The 12,460-nt window shown below is 35.7% G+C and overlaps 1 pseudogene; it reads left to right on the forward strand.

The window, feature by feature from the left end:
- Window positions 1–12,008: 12,008 nt before the first annotated feature.
- LOC112471571 lies at window positions 12,009–12,124 on the forward strand (annotated as a pseudogene).
- Window positions 12,125–12,460: the final 336 nt, after the last annotated feature.

Genomic DNA, 12,460 nt, shown 5'->3' on the forward strand with positions numbered 1-12,460 from the left:
AATAAAACTCCAACTTTAATTCTGTCTTTTCTGTCAAAGAGAATGAGCTTTAGAATGGAAAAGATTAGTGTGAACCTTAGTGACAAGAACCAGAGCCTCACATGGTCAGAGTGATTGTGAAGGGTGCTGACCACTTTAATGAGTTGTGCAAGATCTCTATTTTGATGGCCTGAGAGAACTTGCCAGAGAGATCACCAAATAGTTGGTGAGTTTTGTGGAATCATGGAGGATGAAAGAATGAAAAGATTGCTCTTCTGACAAACACTTAAAATTTCAGAAAGAGAAGGAAAGTGGTTTCTGAAAACAACAATTTCAAGTAAAATTCTGGATTGGATTAAAAAATTATTATGGAAAATTTCCCACAAATACAAAGAATAGAGAACAGTATAAAGAAAGCATCATGAACCTCTCATCTAGATATAATTATCTAATCATGTCAATCTTTTTTCATTATCCCCACCCACGCCAAGCCCCACCATTCTGACCCCCACTGCCTCCCCAACTAGATTTTTTTGAGGCAAATCTAAGTCATATCATTTCCTCCTTCAATATTATCCTTAAAAGATAAGGACTCTTTTTAAAATATACATAACCATAGTGCCATTATACCACCAAAAACATTAACAATAATTTTTTCATATCTCTATCTGCTGTTCAATTTTTCCTGATTGTCTCACAAAAGTTTTTTCTTTTTAAGTTAGTTTTGTTCAAATCAGAATCCAAATAAGATTCACACACCGCATTTGGTGCTTGTGTCTCTTAAATATCCTTTGATCTATAGGTCCCTCCACCTCTTTTTCTCTTTGCAGTTTATTTTAGTGGAAAATGGGTCATATGTGCTGCAGAATTACCCACAGTCTGGATTTGGCTGATTGCCTTCCCATGGTGTCATTTACTTCTAACCTTTATTATTTCCTGTAAACTGGTAGTTGATTTTATTTATTTACTTTATTTTTCAAATTAAAAAAAAAAATTTTTATGGTGAAACTGGTTAACAAAATCCAGTAAGTTTCAGGTGTACGATTTAGCAGTAAGGCATTGTGTGTTCACCACCCATAGTTATATCTCTTTCTGTCACCATATATTTTACCCCTTTTACCCCATCTAGCTGGTAGTTGAATTTAGAGGCGTCGCAGATTCAAATTTGATTTTTTTTTCCCAAGGAAGGTGCTATGTACTTCCTATTGCACCATATCAGGAGGCTGCTTGTATCTCTTGTTATGATGTCAGATTTGATCTGTGGTGTTGGGGTGTTATCCTCTAGAATTATCCATTATAAAGTTCCCCATCTGCTTTTTACATAGTAATTTTAGGAACCATTGTCATTGCCTGGATTACATAATCTCATTGATTTAGTGAGTGCAAAATGGTAATGTAAAAAATAACATTTTTGTTAATTTATTAGCTAGAATACTTCTATAAAGAAAAAACCTTTCTTTATCTATTACTGGGTACCTAAGGTCGATATGGTAAGGTTTGGAAAGTTAGGATGAATGCTGAATTCTTTCCCTTTATTTACCAGTTTTCAAAATGAGTATGTTTGTTCACTGGTGTCTTTCAGAGATTATCAGTGGGGTTTGGTTTTTTTTTCCCCCCAGCATTATGAACTAATAAGTTTAAATATATTTTATGTATTTTCTTTCATTGCAGTGATTATTCTTATTTGTGCTCAAATTATCCAAACTTTGACCAGTGGAAACCACTTCAATTGGCTTCTCAGTTTTTTTTTGACAGGAACCTAATGGTCTTTGATAGCTTCTTTGCCTCCTGGTATGGCAAGATGTCCAGGCTCATCTTTTACACTTTTTGCCTAGACCTGGTATCAGCCATTTCTCAAAGGAGCCCTGGTTCTTTTTAGTGGGAATTGGTATTAGAGACCACATTGTGGGTCCTAGATTGGATTTTGGAATGAGTGATTTATGAGTATTTGGAAAGGAAGCGATGGTCACTAGGCACCAGGGTCTAGTTGAATTAAAGTCATCATACATTTATTAAATAAGACATGGCTCATTCTAGATGAGGGAGAAGAAAATAGGCATAGACAACTGGATGATACTATGTATAAAGAGCTTTGGGGAAGTAAACTGGGCATGAAATAATTATGTCTGGAGTCGAAGAATAAAGCTTCAGCAAGGGGGTGTCATCTGACCAATAGAAATAAGCAAGTGAGGTAGAATGGAAGATTCTGGGCAGAGAAAAGTACGGAAGCAAAGCATCAGAATCATCAAAGTGCATGGCGTGTTTGAAAAAGAGTCAGATTTGCTTCATTTCCTCTGACAGGGATAGTGGATTTAGAGAGCAGCCAACTGCAGTAGACATAATGCATCTAGACTTCAGCAGGGCATTTGTCCAGGCCTATCATGATATCATTGTGGACAAGATGGAGAAATATGGACTAAATGATGAGACTATTAGATGAATTAACAACTGTTAGGTGAATAAATGAACCCAAAGGATACTGATTAGTAAATTGACGTCAGCATAGAGGATGGTCTCTAGTGGAGTGACACAGGGCTCTGTCTAGTTCAACATTTTTATCAACGATTAGATAAAAGTATAGAACAAAAACTTAACAAATCTTCAGAATATATGGAGTCAAGTGGGATAATGAATAGTCCTAGTGACAGGGTCTGGATTCAAAAAGATATTGGCAAGTTGAATCTATTGAGATAAAAATGTGGAAATGTAAATTTCCAAAGCTGAGTAAAAAGCAAGCAAACAAACAAGTACAGAATTACTCTCACACATAGGAGAAGCATGGTTAGTAAAGCATCTATGAAAAAGATTTAGGAGTTTAGCTCTGCACAATGCATTATTAGTGTGCATAAATAACAGCAGAGTGTACAAAATGTGATAGGTGTGCTTGTCGAAGGTGGGGTGCTCAAATATCTCTTGGAGAATACTTTGAAAGAACAATTGGGAAACAGATTTCCATTCTGTGGAAGAATGTTATAATAGTCAGAACTTCCTGGAGTTGAAGTAGACTGCCCCACAGATCATACCTGCCATCATAAAAACAGAGTCAGCTAGTGGGAGGTTGTTGAAGAGAGATGAGCATCATAAGAAAGAATTAAGTTCTCTTCTGTATCAGAGAGTCCATGACCGCTGTCCTCCTAAGCAGCTTCTCTTTCAGGCTCTCAAATGCTCATGCTACTCACATGGGTACTTAGGGTCCACCCTGAAATGTTCTTCATTCTCACAGTGCCCCACACTGTGGTCTTTTCTTTTCATCTTCTCCCTATGTACCACTGTCAAAGCTGTCATACTGCACTAACAGTCAGGGGAGGTGGGCTCTAATTTCAGTTCTTCTAAAGCTAATTCTACAAGCTCGGGTGTGGTAGATTAAAAATGGCTGCAAATTCTTTGATGTGCTTCCCATTGACAGATGGGGTCTAACTTCCCTCCCCTTGCATTTAGGCTGGTTTCAGTGACTTGCCTGAGCAAGAGAATGTGGTGGAAGCTGGGGGGCTTTTTAGATTAGGTCATAGGAAGCCTTGCTGTTTTTACCGCAGCTTCTTGGAATACTCACTGTGTGAGGAAGCCCCAGTAGCCACTGGGGAAGACCAGAAAGAGATGCCCAGCACGTCCCAGCTGTTCCAGTCCTCAAATGTTTGAGTTGCCACAGCTGAAGCTCCAGACATTATATGGGGCAGAGATGTTATCCCTCCAAGTCCTGTCCGAATTTCATATTCAAGAACAAAATGAATGATTGTTGTGTTTTCAGCCACTAAGTTTTGGAATAGTTTATAGCACAGCAATAGGTAGTCAGAACATCAGGTAAGTTGTTCCAATCTTTGGGGATCAATTTTCAACCTGTAAATGGAGCAAAAGGACTTAATGCTTACTAAGACTCCTACTCCGACATTCTCTACAGAAAACATTTGTGGTCTCAGGATTCCTCTACACTCATTCAGCACCCCAAAGAGCTTTTGTTTATGTGGGTTATATTTACTGATATTTTCCATGTTAGAAATTAAAACTAAGAAAAATATAAAATACTTACTTATTACTTTATTTAAAAAATAAAAATTCATGAACTGTTAACATTAATAAAATATTTTGAGGAAAATATTTTCCAAAAGAAAAAACATTAAAATATTGGCATTGTTTTACATTTTTGCAAAGGTTTTTATATCTGACTTAATAGAACATAGCCAATTTCTTATATCTGCTTTTCCCCTCAAATTGTTACAATATCATATGTCATATAACCTCTAGAAAACTTCACTATACAATGGAGAAAGAATGAGAGCAAACATTGTAAACAATGTATTAGTATTGTTATGAGAATAGTTTTGACCTCACAGCCCCCTTGAATGAAAGTTGGGGATTTCTGGGGTTCTCAGACTATACTTTGAGAATCACTGCTCTAAAGAAATGATGTAGGAAATTAATCTATACTAATTTATTTGTAGCCGATGACACTTAACAGGGGCAAATTTTGGGAGTAATTTACATTTTAACAAAGAATAAAGTCTCTCTCAGGAGATCAATCTCTAATGAAAGAATTTCAAAAACACAGACATTCTGATTCACTTCACAGGCCACTGCCCTCTCAGCTTCCACTGAGTCTGGCCCTGCACAGAGGGAGGTTGTGGCCGTAACACTAGACCTCTTGGGGACTAGAAGAGAGCAAACAGGCAATCATGTTCAAGTCATCGATGGCTTCTTTACTTTAAGATAATACATCTTTATCGTTTTTTGGACAGAGAAGGGTTCTATGAGTACTAGCAAAGAACTTGAGATTGCAAACTCTCATTGTGCTCACTTTAAGCAATCAGACTGAGTCTTTCATTATACTGGAAACTTTGAGAAGAGACTGTTGTAACATGGAGGTAATATGCTTGTTTGTTTTAATTAAATTATTGAAAATCAGAAATGATATCATATCTAGCTTTTCCTAGCAATGTAGACATTTCCCAGAACTTTTAGCTGCACATTTTTAGTAATTACATTGTGCTAATCAACTAAAATGGCCCAGTATAAATGTTAATAAATAAGCATAATCATAATCATAATCCTAGACATCTCCAGATGCCAAGGACTTCAAGAAGTCTTTGAATCCATCCCTCTGCCTCCAGGCATGCTTTATTTTCCCACAATTTCTCATCAGAAATAATGTTAGAAAATATGTTTTCTATTGGGTTACTTCTTCCCACCTTCTTCATATTTTTTTCAGATATCCTAAACCAGAAAAAAAATGAAGGCTAATTCAGATTACTTTAGAAAACATTCAAAAAGATTGAGACACTGAGAAATTTGTTAGAAAGAATATTTAAATTATTAAATGAACCTTCTCCTCCCCCCTTGAACTGAAGCAATGAGTATACTTTACCAAATACCTGCAAACCTACTAAGTCTACACGAGTTGAATATGATTTAAGTTCTCTGAGGGCTGGGTTAGAGGGTTTTATTTTTATTTGGTTACAACCAAATTTAATAAATGATTAATTGGGCATTTGGCACCTACTTCCACTAGGAGTTTGATGCATTTAAAAATTTTTGAATTTAAAAAGATACATAGGCTGTATAAGGTAGCTCATACTTACCTAGGGAATTACTAGAATTATTGAAGATTCATGTAAGTTTGTTTTTGTCGTATCTATTTTGTTACCTGTAGGACTAAATGATTTATGAGAGAAAGTCAGATGACAACATGTCAGATCATGTCCTTTAATTTTGGCATAATAGGATTTTCTAAAAAGGTAGTTCCTGAGTTATCAAGGACTCTAATAAAATGATCTTTGGTGAGCTCTTCACATGCTCTGAAAACTAGAGAACAATTTCTTCTTTGCTAATCTATGAATTAAGCCCTGACCCAAAAGCCACAAACATAAACAAAATGTTTATGTTCCCAGAGCTCTACTCCTATCCAAGAGAGAAATATATACTTTCCTCCCCTTTAGCATGACAAAGCCCTTTTCCAGGCCCTGGATACTCAGGAACTATCTTATTCTTGGCCCCATTTTCTTCACTATGGTCAGTTTTAAGTATTGCAGCTAAAATCTTTCACCTCAGCTATCTGAAAGTTAGTCCTCAAACCCTACACCAGCTCTCAGGTTCAATACCAATGTACGCTTTTGATACCTTACCCTCCAGTCTTGAATACTGAAAGAGAATTCTATCATAGTGCCAAGTAGAACAATGTGGTAGTGAAAAGCACCAACATTGAAGTCCAATTCTAAGTCTGCTTCACTAGTTATGCAAACTTGAACAAATTATTTACCTTCTGTAGTTTAAGAATTTTCATGTGTAAACTGTGGTTGTGTTAGGTTTTTGGTTGTATTACACAGAAAACCAAAACCAAACTTGCTTATTAAACACACACATACACACATAGACACATTCACACACTGGGATTTTCTAGCTACCTTAACTGCATAACTTCAAGGCCAGACCAGAAAGGTAAAGAGCTCATTTTAGATGTGGCCTGTTTGAAGTTCTCAAACTCTGGCATGAAAACTGCTTCTTCATGTTTGAGTTCTGCTTTCCCCTGTGTTGGTCACATTCTCAGCCAAGATCTCCCCAGGATTGCCCAGGAAGGAGCAAGATGGTCACAACAGCTAGCACACAGTTTCTATCAAAACAGCTTTAACAGACCCAATGAAAGAAGTGTCTCCTTGCCAAGAGTCCCAGCAAAAGTCCCAGCGTGGCTCTCATTGCCCTTGACTGGTCAAGCTTGGATCTCAGCCCAACTTTAAACCAATTGCTGTGGCCAGTAAGATGCATGTTTTTCTCAAGGCTTGGATCATGTGCCTGCTGCTGGAGTTGGGGGTAGAATCAATCTCACATGGCTACATAGACTGAGACAGTTCTTTGTAAGAAAAATTGAGTTGCTGGTTGCAGATGAAAGGACAGTGGGTGCTGAACAAGACCAAAAACACAACGAAGTTAATCTATAATTGTCTACTACAGTGGATAGTAACAACTACCTTTACCTCCTAGAGATTTTATGAGAATTAAATAATAATGCAAGAAGAGCAGTTGACATTACATCTGGCACATGGCAAGCACTCCATAACATTAGCTATTATATTCCTCAATAAATCCTTGTGTAATAAATGGTGAATGTTAGCAAAGCCTTAACAGTTAACCACTCTAAGTGGATGGTATTTCACATATTTAGTGAAAAACCTTAGGAGTGGGGTGGCAAGTTCAATAATGGCTACTTGGAGTGCTGTGTTGAGAAGCATTCTAAGGCTAAGTCTCAACACATCGGGAATTAGTGCCATGCTCAAATAGGAATGCCTATAGGCCCTCAAGTTCTCTCTTCTATAATAATACCTATATTATAGGTCATTATAATATAATAGGTAATCAATAATAATATATAACTGTATTATATTATATATAATATATGTAATATAATAATAATAAGTAACTAATAATAATACATAAGGATTTTGAAAGATCCCTTTTACTTAACTTAGGGTTAATGGATTATTAAAATATAGAATTACATATAGACTTTCAATCCATATTAGAAAGGTTACTAAGAACCATTTTATGTGTAGAGAAAAGAGAGGGCAGGCACATATACCTTATTCGTTCATGTAATTTCAGTGCCTTACCCATAATAGAAGCTCAATTGTTTTTTGCATTGAACTGAAAATAATTGTGTTATGCTGAAATTCTTCCCCTGGAACCCAGGGGATACTGGTAAAATTAAACCACGTGGAACTTCAGTAGTGTTAATATTTTGTTCATAGGTTTCATGTATTTTTGCATATATTTCATGGCATTTATATTAAATTCATAAATAAAATATTCCTCTGCGTGAACTCAATGAAGCATTTAAAAATAACAATAAAATATCATCTCACCTTCTTATACATTTATCAGTAATTCACTGATTTCTCAACTCTTTAAAACTTAATGAAAGAATTCTGCAGGATGGCAAGTTAGTGACAGCAAATGTGGTCTGGCCAGTCAGGCACAGAAAAAGCTTTAGGTAATGTGTGTGCAAGGATCACCTGGCTTCAAACAAAACTGTTCTGACCTGTGTCATCAAACCACTTCACATCTGATATGATGCCCATTCACAGTCATGAGTGCATACTGTGTTTTCAATACACACTTTGGAGAATATATATTAGAAATGACTGCATGCTAAACATTTGAATGACTCAGGTATGGCTAATGGGGGAGTCGAGAACACTAGATATGGGATCACAGGAGAATAATGCCGTGAGTAGTGTGAAGATCATTAGTTTTGAAGCTAGACTTGGGTTTAAATTCCAGTTCTGCCAGGACTTTTGGTAAGTTACTTCATCTCTCTAAGCCTCAGTTTATTCACCTGTAAAATGGAGCTAAAATATATTTAAAATAAACATCAGCTTCATAGATTATTATGAAGGTAAACAAGATTGTCATAAAGGTCTTAGCATATGGTAAGTGCTTAATAAATGGTAGCTATTGTTTTTATTTTAAGCCTCAACTCATAGGATGTTAATTGGTAAAACCATACATTGAATTAAATCTTGTAGAATAAATTAAATATATGCATAATTATGTGTGCACATAAGTCTAATAGAATAATACTGTGGATTACCTATTGCTGCATTTCATTGCTGTAATATTCTCCAAAATCTCATACCAATAATTTTCCAAGTTTTACCCCCATTAACATAATATAAAAATAGTCCACTTCATTCTCTTTGGAATGCTTTTTTTTTTTTTTTAAGTTTTAGGTGTATAGCACATTGGTTAGACATTTAAATAATTTAGGAAGTGATCCTCCTGATTACTCTATGGAATGTTTTTTGAAGATTTATTTCTTCTTGAATGTCCTTAGGTGTCCCCTTATATATGCACTGAGTCAAGATTGAGCAAAATTCAACCCATAGTAGTATTTTGTAAAAGGAGATAAAAATATCTAATTATATTAAACAAGATACTCTGTATAAACAATATTATTAAACTCAAGAGATGGCAATGTAATTAAACCACCTATACTCTGCTTTGTTTCCAGTTTTCTTCTTTTATATATTAGGTATATCATGATATAGTATAAGGAGAATTCATGCTTCCATCACCTGACTGCCGAGGCCATAAACACATCTGGCCTATGGCCAGGAGCTGACAAAGAAAGATGACATATAAGAACAAAGAAAGAAAGAAAGAGAGAGAGAGAGAGAGAGAGAGAGAGAGAGAGAGAGAGAAAAGAGAGAGAGAGAGAGAAAAGAAAGAAAGAAAGAAAGAAAGAAAGAAAGAAAGAAAGAAAGAAAGAAAGGAAAGAAAGAAGAGAGAGAGGAAAAGAAAGAAAGAAAGATAGAGAGAATACGAGAGAGAAGAAATAAGAAAGAAAGAAAGAAAGAAAGAAAGAAAGAAAGAAAGAAAGAAAGAAAGAAAGAAAGAAAGAAAGAAAGAAAGAAAGAAAGAAAGAAAGAAACTATGAGAGAGAGGAAAAGAAAGGAAGATAGAAAGAGAGAGAGAGAATACGAGAGAGAAGAAAGAAAAGAAAGAAAGAAAGAAAGAATACGAGAGAAGAAATAAAGAAAGAAAGAGAGAGAAAGAGAGAGGAAGGAAGGAAGGAAGGAAGGAAGGAAGGAAGGAAGGAAGCAAGGAAGGAAGGAAGGAAGGAAGGAAGGAAGGAAAGAAAGAAAGAAAGAAAGGAAGGAAGGAGGAAGGAAGGAAGGAAGGAAGGAAGAAAGGGAGGGAGGGAGGGAGGGAGAGAGGGAGGGAGGGAAGGAGGGAGGGAGGAAGAGAAAAAGAAAAAGAAAAAAGAGTTAGAAGCAACTTATGGGAAAGTAGAAAATTCTCCATCCTGGGAGTGAGAAAAATCAGAGTACTGCTCTTCCTCCCAACAAGTTGCGTGGCCCTAGACAAGTTATTTCTAATAACTCTCCTTTGTAAGACATTAATTGGTTCAGGAAGCCTTTTTACAGTGGGGAATTTATAATACATACACACAAATTAATTCCCAAGACTTCATATTGAAATATTTAGCAATCAGACTTTGAATTGGTCAATTATTTCATCATCAGGTGTATGCAGAAGTCAATTACAGAGCCCAGTATTCAACCGATGTCCACTTTGCTATAAGACTTGAGAACATACTCAGGCACCCTAAGGGTTCGAGGCTGAAAGAGTTCAAATAAAGAGGAGGCTATATTATTCCTGAAAGCTCAGCAGCCATCAAGCAAATTAAAACAGGATCTGAGGTTTAATCTCTGGACAAAATTTGGTCAAACCCAAGGTAAAAAATGAGGTCAATATAGATACAAACTAAAATTATTCCTCAGGCAACTGACATTTATGTCTTTTAATACATCTTGATAATTGGGCCAGATTGTTACTGGTACATCTATATTTTTTTTTTTAATTGATAAGAACTACTGTTTAGAGAGCACTTTTCTTTGTGCCAGGCTTTTCATGCATTACTTTATTTATTCTTCATGACAACCCTATGACTACAGTTGTCCCCAGTTGACGAAAAAAGAAACTGAGTCCCAGAAAGACTGTATAATATGTCTAAGTTCATACAAGAAGTGGTGGGAGGTGGTGTTTAATACCCTCACGCTTCACTACTACATTATACTATACAAAGTAGGTTAAAATATTTTCTATTTTAATTAACCTCTTAATCACTGTTGAGATAAATAAAAAAGAGAAACTTTAAATATATTTTGAACTATGTTTTTGGGGGAAGATATTAATTTATTTTTGAATAATTTTTACTTTTCAATTATAGTTAGTATACAATATTATATCAGTTTCAGGTGTACAACATAGTAATTAAACATTTATAAAACTTATAAAGTGATCACCCTGGTAAATCTAATACCCATCTGACACCATACATAGTTATTACTATACAATATTATTGACTATATTATTGGCTATATTCCTTATGCTATACTTTACATCTCCATGACTATTTGTACTTCTTAATCCCTTCCCCCTTTTTCACCGACCCCTCCCCAACCCATCTCCCATCTGGTAACTCTCAAAATGTTCTCTATATCTATGAGTTTGTTTCTGTTTTATTTGTTTATTTTGTTCTTTAGATTCCACATATAAGTGAAATCATATGGCATTTGTCTTTATCTAAATTACTCACTCAGCATACCCTGGGTCCATTCATGTTGTTGCAGATGTAAAAATTTCACACTCATTTATTTATTTTTATGGCTGAGTAATATTCCATTGTATAATGTACCATCTCTTCTTTATACGTCATCCACTGATAGACACTCAGGTTGTCTCCATACCTTGGCTATTGTCATAATGTTGCAATGAACATATGGGATGTGCATGTCCTTTCAAAGTAGTATTTGAGGTTTCTTCAGATAAATACCCAGAAATGGGATTGTTGGGTTCTTCTTTGTCTCTTGTTATAGCCTTGTTTTAAAGTCTGTTTTGTCTATTTAAGTATTGCTACCCAGATCTTTTTATTTCCATTTTCATGAAATATCTTTTTCCATCCCTTTACTTTCAGTCTGTGTGCATCTTTTGATCTGAAATGAGTTTCTTTTAGGTAGCATATGTAAGGGGCTTGTTTTCTTAACCATTCTGTCACCCTATCTTTTGATTGGAGCATTCAACTTTTTTTTTCATTTGAAGTGCTAGTTGATAGATATGTAGTTATTGCCATTTTATTATTCATATTTTTGATACATATTTTTTCTTCTTCTTAAAGAAGTCCTTCCAATATTTCCTGTAATATTAGCTTGGTGGCAATGAACTCTGTTAGCTTTTTCTTATCTGGGAAGCTCTTTACCCGTCCTTCAATTCTTAATTGTAGCTTTTCTGGGTAGAGTAATCTCGATGGTAGGTCCTTGCTTTTCATCACTTTGGATATTTTCTACCAATTCCTTCTAACCTGCAAAGTTTCTGTTGAAAAATTAGCTGACAGCTTTATGGGAGCTTCCTTGTATCAAAGTGCTTTTCTCTTGATGCTTTTAAAATTCTGTGTTTGGGACGTGGTTCCGTAGTGTAGCAGTTAGCATGTCTGCTTTACACACTGGAGGTCCTGGGTTCACGCCCCACTGGCGCTACGGTCCATGGTCTATGGCCATGCCACCCTGAACAAGCCTGATGTCTGATCTCAGAAGCTAAACAGGGTTAGGCCTGGTTGGTACTTGGATGGGAGACCACCTAGGAAGACCAGGTGCTGTAAGCATAAATAATAATAAATAATAAAAAAATAAATAAAAAATAAAATTCTCTGTCTTTAAGTTTTGGAATTTTAATTATGATGTGTCTTGATGTGGGCCACTTTGGTTTCTTCTTGTTTGGAGCTCTCTGAGCTTCCTGGGGTTGTATGTCTATTTCCTTCACCAGGTTAAGAAAGTTTTCTGTCATTATTTCTTCAAATAGGTTTTGAATTCCTTGCTCTCTCTCTTCTCCATCTGGTACCTCTATGATGCGAATGTTGTTGCACTTGATGTTGTCCCAGAGGCCCCTTAACTATCCTCATTTTCTTTAAATTCTTTTTTTGTTGCTGTCTGATTGGGTG

Source organism: Pteropus alecto, unplaced genomic scaffold (assembly GCF_000325575.1).
Source record: "Pteropus alecto unplaced genomic scaffold, ASM32557v1 scaffold57, whole genome shotgun sequence".
In the NCBI taxonomy this organism is placed as follows: domain Eukaryota; kingdom Metazoa; phylum Chordata; class Mammalia; order Chiroptera; family Pteropodidae; genus Pteropus; species Pteropus alecto.